Genomic DNA, 15,162 nt, shown 5'->3' with positions numbered 1-15,162 from the left:
CAGTCTGTACTCGCTGACATTACGACTGTGATCGGTGGCAGTCTGTACTCACTGATGTTATGACTGTGATCGGTGGCAGTCTGTACTCACTGACGTTATGACTGTGGTGGGTGGCAGTCTGTACTCACTGACGTTATGACTGTTGTGGGTGGCAGTCTGTACCCACTGACGTTATGACTGTAGTGGGTGGCAGTCTGTACTCACTGACGTTATGACTTTGATGTGTGGCAGTCTGTACTCACTGACATTATGACTGTGATCGGTGGCAGTCTGTACTCGCTGACGTTATGACTGTGGTGGGTGGCAGTCTGTACTCAATGACGTTATGACTGTGGTGGGTGGCAGTCTGTACTCACTGGCGTTATGACTGTGGTGGGTGGCAGTCTGTACTCAATGGCGTTATGACTGTGGTGGGTGGCAGTCTGTACTCACTGGCGTTATGACTGTGATCGGTGGCAGTCTGTACTCACTGACGTTAAGACTGTGATGGGTGGAAGTCTGTACTCACTGACGTTATGACTGTGGTGGGTGGCAGTCTGTACTCACTGACGTTATGACTGTGATCGGTGGCAGTCTGTACTCACTGACGTTATGACTGTGGTGGGTGGCAGTCTGTACTCACTGACGTTATGACTGTGGTGGGTGGCAGTCTGTACTCACTGGCGTTATGACTGTGGTGGGTGTCAGTCTGTACTCGCTGACGTTAAGACTGTGGTGGGTGGCAGTCTGTACTCACTGACGTTATGACTGTGGTGTGTGGCGGTCTGTACTCACTGGCTTTACGACTGTGATGGGTGGCAGTCTGTACTCGCTGACATTACGACTGTGATCGGTGGCAGTCTGTACTCACTGATGTTATGACTGTGATCGGTGGCAGTCTGTACTCACTGACGTTATGACTGTGGTGGGTGGCAGTCTGTACTCACTGACGTTATGACTGTTGTGGGTGGCAGTCTGTACCCACTGACGTTATGACTGTAGTGGGTGGCAGTCTGTACTCACTGACGTTATGACTTTGATGTGTGGCAGTCTGTACTCACTGACATTATGACTGTGATCGGTGGCAGTCTGTACTCACTGACGTTATGACTGTGTGGGTGGCAGTCTGTACTCAGTGACATTATGACTGTGGTGGGTGGCAGTTAGTACTCACTGACGTTATGACTGTGGTGGGTGGCAGTGTGTACTCACTGACGTTTTGACTGTAGTGGATGGCGGTCTGTACTCACTGACGTTGCGATTGTGATGGGTGGCGGTCTGTAATCGCTGACATTATGACTGTGATCGGTGTCAGTCTGTACTCACTGACGTTATGACTGTGGTGGGTGGCAGTCTGTACTCACTGACCTTACAACTGTGGTGGGTGGCGGTCTGTACTCACTGACGTTATGACTGTGATGGGTGGCAGTCTGTACTCACTGACATTATGACTGTGATCGGTGGCAGTCTGTACTCACTGACGTTATGACTGTGATGGGTGGCAGTCTGTACTCACTGACGTTATGACTGTGGTGGGTGGCAGTCTGTACTCACTGACGTTATGACTGTGATCGGTGGCAGTCTGTACTCACTGACGTTATGACTGTGGTGGGTGGCTGTCTGTACTCACTGACGTTATGACTGTGGTGGGTGGCAGTCTGTACTCACTGGCGTTATGAATGTGGTGGGTGTCAGTCTGTACTCGCTGACGTTAAGACTGTGGTGGGTGGCAGTCTGTACTCGCTGACGTTATGACTGTGGTGGGTTGCAGGCTGTACTCACTGACGTTATGACTGTGGTGGATGGCAGTCTGTACTCACTGACGTTATGACTGTGGTGGGTGGCAGTCTGTACTCACTGGCGTTACTACTGTGGTGGGTGGCAGTCTGTAGCCACTGACGTTATGACTGTGGTGGGTGGCAGTCTGTACTCGCTGACGTTATGACTGTGGTGGGTGGCAGTCTGTACTCAATGACGTTATGACTGTGTTGGGTGGCAGTCTGTACTCACTGGCGTTATGACTGTGGTGGGTGGCAGTCTGTACTCACTGGCGTTATGACTGTGGTGGGTGGCAGTCTGCACTCACTGACGTTATGACTGTGCTGGGTGGCAGTCTGTACTCACTGACGTTATGACTGTGCTGGGTGGCAGTCTGTACTCACTGACGTTACGACCTTGGTGGGTGGCAGTCTGTACTCACTGATGATATAACTGTGGTGGGTGTCAGTCTGTACTCACTGACGTTATGACTGTGGTGGGTGGCAGTCTGTACTCACTGGCGTTATGACTGTGGTGGGTGTCAGTCTGTACTCGCTGACGTTAAGACTGTGGTGGGTGGCAGTCTGTACTCACTGACGTTATGACTGTGGTGGGTTGCAGTCTGTACTCACTGACGTTATGACTGTGGTGGAAGGCAGTCTGTACTCACTGACGTTATGACTGTGGTGGGTGGCAGTCTGTACTCACTGGCGTTACTACTGTGGTGGGTGGCAGTCTGTACTCACTGACTTTATGACTGTGGTGGGTGGCAGTCTGTACTCACTGGCTTTATGACTGTGGTGGGTGGCAGTCTCTACTCACTGACGTTACGACTGTGGTGGGTGGCAGTCTGTACTCACTGACGTTATGACTGTGGTGGGTGGCAGTCTGTACTCACTGACGTTACGACCTTGGTGGGTGGCAGTCTGTACTCACTGACGTTATGACTGTGGTGGGTGGCAGTCTGTACTCACTGACGTTATGACTGTGATGGGTGGCAGTCTGTACTCGCTGGCGTTACTACTGTGGTGGGTGGCAGTCTGTAGTCACTGACGTTATGACTGTGGTGGGTGGCAGTCTGTACTAGCTGACGTTATGACTGTGGTGTGTGGCGGTCTGTACTCACTGGCTTTACGACTGTGATGGGTGGCAGTCTGTACTCGCTGACATTACGACTGTGATCGGTGGCAGTCTGTACTCACTGACGTTATGACTGTGATCGGTGGCAGTCTGTACTCACTGACGTTACGACTGTGGTGGGTGGCAGTCTGTACTCACTGACGTTATGACTGTTGTGGGTGGCAGTCTGTACCCACTGACGTTATGACTGTAGTGGGTGGCAGTCTGTACTCACTGACGTTATGACTTTGATGTGTGGCAGTCTGTACTCACTGACGTTATGACTGTGTGGGTGGCAGTCTGTACTCAGTGACATTATGACTGTGGTGGGTGGCAGTTTGTACTCACTGACGTTATGACTGTGGTGGGTGGCAGTGTGTACTCACTGACGTTTTGACTGTGGTGGATGGCGGTCTGTACTCACTGACGTTGCGATTGTGATGGGTGGCGGTCTGTAATCGCTGACATTATGACTGTGATCGGTGGCAGTCTGTACTCACTGACGTTATGACTGTGGTGGGTGGCAGTCTGTACTCACTGACGTTATGACTGTGGTGGGTGGCAGTCTGTACTCACTGACGTTATGACTGTGGTGGTTGGCAGTCTGTACTCGCTGACGTTATGACTGTGGTGGGTGGCAGTCTGTACTCACTGACGTTATGACTGTGGTGGGTGGCAGTCTGTACTCGCTAACGTTATGACTGTGGTGGGTGGCAGTCTGTACTCACTGACGTTATGACTGTGGTGGATGGCAGTCTGTACTCACTGACGTTATGACTGTAGTGGGTGGCAGTCTGTACTCACTGACGTTATGACTGTGTGGGTGGCAGTCTGTACTCACTGATCTTATGACTGTGGTGGGTGGCAGTCTGTACTCAATGACGTTATGACTGTGGTGGGTGGCAGTCTGTACTCACTGACGTTATGACTGTGGTGGGTGGCAGTCTGTACTCACTGGCGTTATGACTGTGGTGGGTGTCAGTCTGTACTCGCTGACGTTAAGACTGTGGTGGGTGGCAGTCTGTACTCGCTGACGTTATGACTGTGGTGGGTTGCAGTCTGTACTCACTGACATTATGACTGTGGTGGATGGCAGTCTGTACTCACTGACATTATGACTGTGGTGGGTGGCAGTCTGTACTCACTGGCGTTACTACTGTGGTGGGTGGCAGTCTGTAGTCACTGACGTTATGACTGTGGTGGGTGGCAGTCTGTACTCGCTGACGTTATGACTGTGGTGGGTGGCAGTCTGTACTCAATGACGTTATGACTGTGGTGGGTGGCAGTCTGTACTCACTGGCGTTATGACTGTGGTGGGTGGCAGTCTGTACTCACTGGCGTTATGACTGTGGTGGGTGGCAGTCTGTACTCACTGGCGTTATGACTGTGATCGGTGGCAGTCTGTACTCACTGACGTTATGACTGTGATGGGTGGAAGTCTGTACTCACTGACGTTATGACTGTGGTGGGTGGCAGTCTGTACTCACTGACGTTATGACTGTGATCGGTGGCAGTCTGTACTCACTGACGTTATGACTGTGGTGGGTGGCAGTCTGTACTCACTGACGTTATGACTGTGGTGGGTGGCAGTCTGTACTCACTGGCGTTATGACTTTGGTGGGTGTCAGTCTGTACTCGCTGACGTTAAGACTGTGGTGGGTGGCAGTCTGTACTCACTGACGTTATGACTGTGGTGTGTGGCGGTCTGTACTCACTGGCTTTACGACTGTGATGGGTGGCAGTCTGTACTCGCTGACATTACGACTGTGATCGGTGGCAGTCTGTACTCACTGATGTTATGACTGTGATCGGTGGCAGTCTGTACTCACTGACGTTATGACTGTGGTGGGTGGCAGTCTGTACTCACTGACGTTATGACTGTTGTGGGTGGCAGTCTGTACCCACTGACGTTATGACTGTAGTGGGTGGCAGTCTGTACTCACTGACGTTATGACTTTGATGTGTGGCAGTCTGTACTCACTGACATTATGACTGTGATCGGTGGCAGTCTGTACTCACTGACGTTATGACTGTGTGGGTGGCAGTCTGTACTCAGTGACATTATGACTGTGGTGGGTGGCAGTTTGTACTCACTGACGTTATGACTGTGGTGGGTGGCAGTGTGTACTCACTGACGTTTTGACTGTAGTGGATGGCGGTCTGTACTCACTGACGTTGCGATTGTGATGGGTGGCGGTCTGTAATCGCTGACATTATGACTGTGATCGGTGGCAGTCTGTACTCACTGACGTTATGACTGTGGTGGGTGGCAGTCTGTACTCACTGACGTTATGACTGTGATCGGTGGCAGTCTGTACTCACTGACGTTATGACTGTGGTGGGTGGCTGTCTGTACTCACTGACGTTATGACTGTGGTGGGTGGCAGTCTGTACTCACTGGCGTTATGACTGTGGTGGGTGTCAGTCTGTACTCGCTGACGTTAAGACTGTGGTGGGTGGCAGTCTGTACTCGCTGACGTTATGACTGTGGTGGGTTGCAGGCTGTACTCACTGACGTTATGACTGTGGTGGATGGCAGTCTGTACTCACTGACGGTATGACTGTGGTGGGTGGCAGTCTGTACTCACTGGCGTTACTACTGTGGTGGGTGGCAGTCTGTAGTCACTGACGTTATGACTGTGGTGGGTGGCAGTCTGTACTCGCTGACGTTATGACTGTGGTGGGTGGCAGTCTGTACTCAATGACGTTATGACTGTGGTGGGTGGCAGTCTGTACTCACTGGCGTTATGACTGTGGTGGGTGGCAGTCTGTACTCACTGGCGTTATGACTGTGGTGGGTGGCAGTCTGTACTCACTGACGTTATGACTGTGCTGGGTGGCAGTCTGTACTCACTGACGTTATGACTGTGGTGGGTGGCAGTCTGTACTCACTGACGTTATGACTGTGGTGGGTGGCAGTCTGTACTCGCTGACGTTATGACTGTGGTGGGTTGCAGTCTGTACTCACTGACGTTATGACTGTGGTGGATGGCATTCTGTACTCACTGACGTTATGACTGTGGTGGGTGGCAGTCTGTACTCACTGGCGTTACTACTGTGGTGGGTGGCAGTCTGTAGTCACTGACGTTATGACTGTGGTGGGTGGCAGTCTGTACTCGCTGACGTTATGACTGTGGTGGGTGGCAGTCTGTACTCACTGACGTTATGACTGTGGTGGGTGGCAGTCTGTACTCACTGACGTTATGACTGTGGTGGGTGGCAGTCTGTACTCACTGACGTTATGACTGTGTGGGTGGCAGTCTGTACTCACTGATCTTATGACTGTGGTGGGTGGCAGTCTGTACTCAATGACGTTATGACTGTGGTGGGTGGCAGTCTGTACTCACTGGGGTTATGACTGTGGTGTGTGGCAGTCTGTACTCACTGGCGTTATGACTGTGGTGGGTGGCAGTCTGTACTCACTGACGTTATGACTGTGGTGGGTGGCAGTCTGTACTCGCTGACGTTATGACTGTGGTGGGTGGCAGTCTGTACTCACTGACGTTATGACTGTGGTGGGTGGCAGTCTGTACTCAATGACGTTATGACTGTGGTGGGTGGCAGTCTGTACTCACTGGCGTTATGACTGTGGTGGGTGGCAGTCTGTACTCACTGGCGTTATGACTGTGGTGGGTGGCAGTCTGTACTCACTGACGTTATGACTGTGCTGGGTGGCAGTCTGTACTCACTGACGTTACGACCTTGGTGGGTGGCAGTCTGTACTCACTGATGATATAACTGTGGTGGGTGTCAGTCCTTACTCACTGACGTTATGACTGTGGTGGGTGGCAGTCTGTACTCACTGGCGTTATGACTGTGGTGGGTGGCAGTCTGTACTCACTGACGTTATGACTGTGGTGTAAGGCAGTTTGTACTCACTGACGTTATGACTGTGGTGGGTGGCAGTCTGTACTCACTGGCGTTACTACTGTGGTGGGTGGCAGTCTGTACTCACTGACGTTATGACTGTGGTGGGTGGCAGTCTGTACTCACTGGCTTTATGACTGTGGTGGGTGGCAGTCTGTACTCACTGACGTTACGACTGTGGTGGGTGGCAGTCTGTACTCACTGACGTTATGACTGTGGTGGGTGGCAGTCTGTACTCACTGACGTTACGACCTTGGTGGGTGGCAGTCTGTACTCACTGACGTTATGACTGTGGTGGGTGGCAGTCTGTACTCACTGGCGTTACTACTGTGGTGGGTGGCAGTCTGTACTCACTGACGTTATGACTGTGGTGGGTGGCAGTCTGTACTCACTGGCTTTATGACTGTGGTGGGTGGCAGTCTGTACTCACTGACGTTACGACTGTGGTGGGTGGCAGTCTGTACTCACTGACGTTATGACTGTGGTGGGTGGCAGTCTGTACTCACTGACGTTACGACCTTGGTGGGTGGCAGTCTGTACTCACTGACGTTATGACTGTGGTGGGTGGCAGTCTGTACTCACTGGCGTTATGACTGTGGTGGGTGGCAGTCTGTACTCACTGACGTTATGACTGTGGTGGGTGGCAGTCTGTACTCGCTGACGTTATGACTGTGGTGGGTGGCAGTCTGTACTCACTGACGTTATGACTGTGGTGGGTGGCAGTCTGTACTCAATGACGTTATGACTGTGGTGGGTGGCAGTCTGTACTCACTGGCGTTATGACTGTGGTGGGTGGCAGTCTGTACTCACTGGCGTTATGACTGTGGTGGGTGGCAGTCTGTACTCACTGACGTTATGACTGTGCTGGGTGGCAGTCTGTACTCACTGACGTTACGACCTTGGTGGGTGGCAGTCTGTACTCACTGATGATATAACTGTGGTGGGTGTCAGTCTGTACTCACTGACGTTATGACTGTGGTGGGTGGCAGTCTGTACTCACTGGCGTTATGACTGTGGTGGGTGTCAGTCTGTACTCGCTGACGTTAAGACTGTGGTGGGTGGCAGTCTGTACTCACTGACGTTATGACTGTGGTGGGTTGCAGTCTGTACTCACTGACGTTATGACTGTGGTGTAAGGCAGTCTGTACTCACTGACGTTATGACTGTGGTGGGTGGCAGTCTGTACTCACTGGCATTACTACTGTGGTGGGTGGCAGTCTGTACTCACTGACGTTATGACTGTGGTGGGTGGCAGTCTGTACTCACTGGCTTTATGACTGTGGTGGGTGGCAGTCTGTACTCACTGACGTTACGACTGTGGTGGGTGGCAGTCTGTACTCACTGACGTTATGACTGTGGTGGGTGGCAGTCTGTCCTCACTGACGTTACGACCTTGGTGGGTGGCAGTCTGTACTCACTGACGTTATGACTGTGGTGGGTGGCAGTCTGTACTCACTGACGTTATGACTGTGATGGGTGGCAGTCTGTACTCGCTGACGTTATGACTGTGATTGGTGGCAGTCTGTACTCGCTGGCGTTATGACAGTGGTGGGTGGCAGTCTGTACTCACAGACGTTATGACTGTGGTGGGTGGCAGTCTGTACTCACTGACGTTATGACTGTGGTGGGTGGCAGTCTGTACTCACTGACGTTATGACTGTGTGGGTGGCAGTCTGTACTCACTGATCTTATGACTGTGGTGGGTGGCAGTCTGTACTCAATGACGTTATGACTGTGGTGGGTGGCAGTCTGTACTCACTGGCGTTACTACTGTGGTGGGTGGCAGTCTGGAGTCACTGACGTTATGACTGTGGTGGGTGGCAATCTGTACTCGCTGACGTTATGACTGTGGTGGGTGGCAGTCTGTACTCATTGACGTTATGACTGTGGTGGGTGGCAGTCTGTACTCACTGGCGTTATGACTGTGGTGGGTGGCAGTCTGTACTCACTGGCGTTATGACTGTGGTGGGTGGCAGTCTGTACTCACTGACGTTATGACTGTGCTGGGTGGCAGTCTGTACTCACTGACGTTATGACTGTGTTGGGTGGCAGTCTGTACTCACTGACGTTATGACTGTGGTGGGTGGCAGTCTGTACTCGCTGACGTTATGACTGTGGTGGGTTGCAGTCTGTACTCACTGACGTTATGACTGTGGTGGATGGCATTCTGTACTCACTGACGTTATGACTGTGGTGGGTGGCAGTCTGTACTCACTGGCGTTACTACTGTGGTGGGTGGCAGTCTGTAGTCACTGACGTTATGACTGTGGTGGGTGGCAGTCTGTACTCGCTGACGTTATGACTGTGGTGGGTGGCAGTCTGTACTCACTGACGTTATGACTGTGCTGGGTGGCAGTCTGTACTCACTGACGTTATGACTGTGGTGGGTGGCAGTCTGTACTCACTGGCGTTATGACTGTGGTGGGTGGCAGTCTGTACTCACTGACGTTATGACTGTGCTGGGTGGCAGTCTGTACTCACTGACGTTATGACTGTGGTGGGTGGCAGTCTGTACTCACTGACGTTATGACTGTGTTGGGTGGCAGTCTGTACTCGCTGACGTTATGACTGTGGTGGGTTGCAGTCTGTACTCACTGACGTTATGACTGTGGTGGATGGCATTCTGTACTCACTGACGTTATGACTGTGGTGGGTGGCAGTCTGTACTCACTGGCGTTACTACTGTGGTGGGTGGCAGTCTGTAGTCACTGACGTTATGACTGTGGTGGGTGGCAGTCTGTACTCGCTGACGTTATGACTGTGGTGGGTGGCAGTCTGTACTCACTGACGTTATGACTGTGGTGGGTGGCAGTCTGTACTCACTGATCTTATGACTGTGGTGGGTGGCAGTCTGTACTCAATGACGTTATGACTGTGGTGGGTGGCAGTCTGTACTCACTGGGGTTATGACTGTGGTGTGTGGCAGTCTGTACTCACTGGCGTTATGACTGTGGTGGGTGGCAGTCTGTACTCACTGACGTTATGACTGTGGTGGGTGGCAGTCTGTACTCGCTGACGTTATGACTGTGGTGGGTGGCAGTCTGTACTCACTGACGTTATGACTGTGGTGGGTGGCAGTCTGTACTCAATGACGTTATGACTGTGGTGGGTGGCAGTCTGTACTCACTGGCGTTATGACTGTGGTGGGTGGCAGTCTGTACTCACTGGCGTTATGACTGTGGTGGGTGGCAGTCTGTACTCACTGACGTTATGACTGTGCTGGGTGGCAGTCTGTACTCACTGACGTTATGACTGTGGTGGGTGGCAGTCTGTACTCACTGGCGTTACTACTGTGGTGGGTGGCAGTCTGTACTCACTGACGTTATGACTGTGGTGGGTGGCAGTCTGTACTCACTGGCTTTATGACTGTGGTGGGTGGCAGTCTGTACTCACTGACGTTACGACTGTGGTGGGTGGCAGTCTGTACTCACTGACGTTATGACTGTGGTGGGTGGCAGTCTGTACTCACTGACGTTACGACCTTGGTGGGTGGCAGTCTGTACTCACTGACGTTATGACTGTGGTGGGTGGCAGTCTGTACTCACTGGCGTTATGACTGTGGTGGGTGGCAGTCTGTACTCACTGACGTTATGACTGTGGTGGGTGGCAGTCTGTACTCACTGACGTTATGACTGTGCTGGGTGGCAGTCTGTACTCACTGACGTTATGACTGTGGTGGGTGGCAGTCTGTACTCACTGGCGTTATGACTGTGGTGGGTGGCAGTCTGTACTCACTGACGTTATGACTGTGCTGGGTGGCAGTCTGTACTCACTGACGTTATGACTGTGGTGGGTGGCAGTCTGTACTCACTGACGTTATGACTGTGGTGGGTGGCAGTCTGTACTCGCTGACGTTATGACTGTGGTGGGTTGCAGTCTGTACTCAATGACGTTATGACTGTGGTGGATGGCATTCTGTACTCACTGACGTTATGACTGTGGTGGGTGGCAGTCTGTACTCACTGGCGTTACTACTGTGGTGGGTGGCAGTCTGTAGTCACTGACGTTATGACTGTGGTGGGTGGCAGTCTGTACTCGCTGACGTTATGACTGTGGTGGGTGGCAGTCTGTACTCACTGACGTTATGACTGTGGTGGGTGGCAGTCTGTACTCACTGACGTTATGACTGTGGTGGGTGGCAGTCTGTACTCACTGACGTTATGACTGTGTGGGTGGCAGTCTGTACTCACTGATCTTATGACTGTGGTGGGTGGCAGTCTGTACTCAATGACGTTATGACTGTGGTGGGTGGCAGTCTGTACTCACTGGGGTTATGACTGTGGTGTGTGGCAGTCTGTACTCACTGGCGTTATGACTGTGGTGGGTGGCAGTCTGTACTCACTGACGTTATGACTGTGGTGGGTGGCAGTCTGTACTCGCTGACGTTATGACTGTGGTGGGTGGCAGTCTGTACTCACTGACGTTATGACTGTGGTGGGTGGCAGTCTGTACTCAATGACGTTATGACTGTGGTGGGTGTCAGTCTGTACTCACTGGCGTTATGACTGTGGTGGGTGGCAGTCTGTACTCACTGGCGTTATGACTGTGGTGGGTGGCAGTCTGTACTCACTGACGTTATGACTGTGCTGGGTGGCAGTCTGTACTCACTGACGTTATGACTGTGGTGGGTGGCAGTCTGTACTCACTGACGTTATGACTGTGGTGGGTGGCAGTCTGTACTCGCTGACGTTATGACTGTGGTGGGTGGCAGTCTGTACTCACTGACGTTATGACTGTGGTGGGTGGCAGTCTGTACTCAATGACGTTATGACTGTGGTGGGTGGCAGTCTGTACTCACTGGCGTTATGACTGTGGTGGGTGGCAGTCTGTACTCACTGGCGTTATGACTGTGGTGGGTGGCAGTCTGTACTCACTGACGTTATGACTGTGCTGGGTGGCAGTCTGTACTCACTGACGTTACGACCTTGGTGGGTGGCAGTCTGTACTCACTGATGATATAACTGTGGTGGGTGTCAGTCTGTACTCACTGACGTTATGACTGTGGTGGGTGGCAGTCTGTACTCACTGGCGTTATGACTGTGGTGGGTGTCAGTCTGTACTCGCTGACGTTAAGACTGTGGTGGGTGGCAGTCTGTACTCACTGACGTTATGACTGTGGTGGGTTGCAGTCTGTACTCACTGACGTTATGACTGTGGTGTAAGGCAGTCTGTACTCACTGACGTTATGACTGTGGTGGGTGGCAGTCTGTACTCACTGGCATTACTACTGTGGTGGGTGGCAGTCTGTACTCACTGACGTTATGACTGTGGTGGGTGGCAGTCTGTACTCACTGGCTTTATGACTGTGGTGGGTGGCAGTCTGTACTCACTGACGTTACGACTGTGGTGGGTGGCAGTCTGTACTCACTGACGTTATGACTGTGGTGGGTGGCAGTCTGTACTCACTGACGTTACGACCTTGGTGGGTGGCAATCTGTACTCACTGACGTTATGACTGTGGTGGGTGGCAGTCTGTACTCACTGACGTTATGACTGTGATGGGTGGCAGTCTGTACTCGCTGACGTTATGACTGTGATTGGTGGCAGTCTGTACTCGCTGGCGTTATGACAGTGGTGGGTGGCAGTCTGTACTCACAGACGTTATGACTGTGGTGGGTGGCAGTCTGTACTCACTGACGTTATGACTGTGGTGGGTGGCAGTCTGTACTCACTGACGTTATGACTGTGTGGGTGGCAGTCTGTACTCACTGATCTTATGACTGTGGTGGGTGGCAGTCTGTACTCAATGACGTTATGACTGTGGTGGGTGGCAGTCTGTACTCACTGGGGTTATGACTGTGGTGTGTGGCAGTCTGTACTCACTGGCGTTATGACTGTGGTGGGTGGCAGTCTGTACTCACTGACGTTATGACTGTGCTGGGTGGCAGTCTGTACTCACTGACGTTATGACTGTGGTGTGTGGCGGTCTGTACTCACTGGCTTTACGACTGTGATGGGTGGCAGTCTGTACTCGCTGACATTACGACTGTGATCGGTGGCAGTCTGTACTCACTGACGTTATGACTGTGATCGGTGGCAGTCTGTACTCACTGACGTTATGACTGTGGTGGGTGGCAGTCTGTACTCACTGACGTTATGACTGTTGTGGGTGGCAGTCTGTACCCACTAACGTTATGACTGTAGTGGGTGGCAGTCTGTACTCACTGACGTTATGACTTTGATGTGTGGCAGTCTGTACTCACTGACATTATGACTGTGTGGGTGGCAGTCTGTACTCAGTGACATTATGACTGTGGTGGGTGGCAGTTTGTACTCACTGACGTTATGACTGTGGTGTGTGGCATTGTGTACTTACTGACGTTTTGACTGTGGTGGATGGCAGTCTGTACTCACTGACGTTGCGACTGTGATTGGTGGCGGTCTGTAATCGCTGACATTATGACTGTGATCGGTGGCAGTCTGTACTCACTGACGTTGCGACTGTGATGGGTGGCGGTCTGTAATCGCTGACATTATGACTGTGATCGGTGGCAGTCTGTACTCACTGACGTTATGACTATGGTGGGTGGCAGTCTGTACTCACTGACGTTATGACTGTGATGGGTGGCAGTCTGTACTCACTGACATTATGACTGTGATGGGTGGAAGTCTGTACTCACTGACGTTATGACTGTGGTGGGTGGCAGTCTGTACTCACTGACGTTATGACTGTGGTGTGTGGCGGTCTGTACTCACTGGCTTTACGACTGTGATGGGTGGCAGTCTGTACTCGCTGACATTACGACTGCTATCGGTGGCAGTCTGTACTCACTGACGTTATGACTGTGATCGGTGGCAGTCTGTACTCACTGACGTTATGACTGTGGTGGGTGGCAGTCTGTACTCATTGACGTTATGACTGTTGTGGGTGGCAGTCTGTACCCACTGACGTTATGACTGTAGTGGGTAGAGTCTGTACTCACTGACGTTATGACTTTGATGTGTGGCAGTCTGTACTCACTGACATTATGACTGTGATCGGTGGCAGTCTGTACTCACTGACGTTATGACTGTGTGGGTGGCAGTCTGTACTCAGTGACATTATGACTGTGGTGGGTGGCAGTTTGTACTCACTGACGTTATGACTGTGGTGGGTGGCAGTGTGTACTCACTGACGTTTTGACTGTGGTGGATGGCGGTCTGTACTCACTGACGTTGCGATTGTGATGGGTGGCGGTCTGTAATCGCTGACATTATGACTGTGATCGGTGGAAGTCTGTACTCACTGACGTTATGACTGTGGTGGGTGGCAGTCTGTACTCACTGACGTTATGACTGTGGTGGGTGGCAGTCTGTACTCACTGACGTTATGACTGTGGTGGTTGGCAGTCTGTACTCGCTGACGTTATGACTGTGGTGGGTGGCAGTCTGTACTCACTGACATTATGACTGTGGTGGGTGGCAGTCTGTACTCGCTAACGTTATGACTGTGGTGGGTGGCAGTCTGTACTCACTGACGTTATGACTGTGGTGGGTGGCAGTCTGTACTCACTGACGTTATGACTGTGTGGGTGGCAGTCTGTACTCACTGATCTTATGACTGTGGTGGGTGGCAGTCTGTACTCAATGACGTTATGACTGTGGTGGGTGGCAGTCTGTACTCACTGACGTTATGACTGTGGTGGGTGGCAGTCTGTACTCACTGGCGTTATGACTGTGGTGGGTGTCAGTCTGTACTCGCTGACGTTAAGACTGTGGTGGGTGGCAGTCTGTACTCGCTGACGTTATGACTGTGGTGGGTTGCAGTCTGTACTCACTGACGTTATGACTGTGGTGGATGGCAGTCTGTACTCACTGACGTTATGACTGTGGTGGGTGGCAGTCTGTACTCACTGGCGTTACTACTGTGGTGGGTGGCAGTCTGTAGTCACTGACGTTATGACTGTGGTGGGTGGCAGTCTGTACTCGCTGACGTTATGACTGTGGTGGGTGGCAGTCTGTACTCAATGACGTTATGACTGTGGTGGGTGGCAGTCTGTACTCACTGGCGTTATGACTGTGGTGGGTGGCAGTCTGTACTCACTGGCGTTATGACTGTGGTGGGTGGCAGTCTGTACTCACTGGCGTTATGACTGTGATCGGTGGCAGTCTGTACTCACTGACGTTATGACTGTGATGGGTGGAAGTCTGTACTCACTGACGTTATGACTGTGGTGGGTGGCAGTCTGTACTCACTGACGTTATGACTGTGATCGGTGGCAGTCTGTACTCACTGACGTTATGACTGTGGTGGGTGGCAGTCTGTACTCACTGACGTTATGACTGTGGTGGGTGGCAGTCTGTACTCACTGGCGTTATGACTGTGGTGGGTGTCAGTCTGTACTCGCTGACGTTAAGACTGTGGTGGGTGGCAGTCTGTACTCACTGACGTTATGACTGTGGTGTGTGGCGGTCTGTACTCACTGGCTTTACGACTGTGATGGGTGGCAGTCTGTACTC

This window comes from Salmo salar, unplaced genomic scaffold, assembly GCF_965601325.2.
Source record: "Salmo salar unplaced genomic scaffold, fSalSal1 ptg000071l, whole genome shotgun sequence".
Taxonomy (NCBI): Eukaryota; Metazoa; Chordata; class Actinopteri; order Salmoniformes; family Salmonidae; genus Salmo; species Salmo salar.
Note: the sequence above shows the minus strand (reverse complement) of the source record.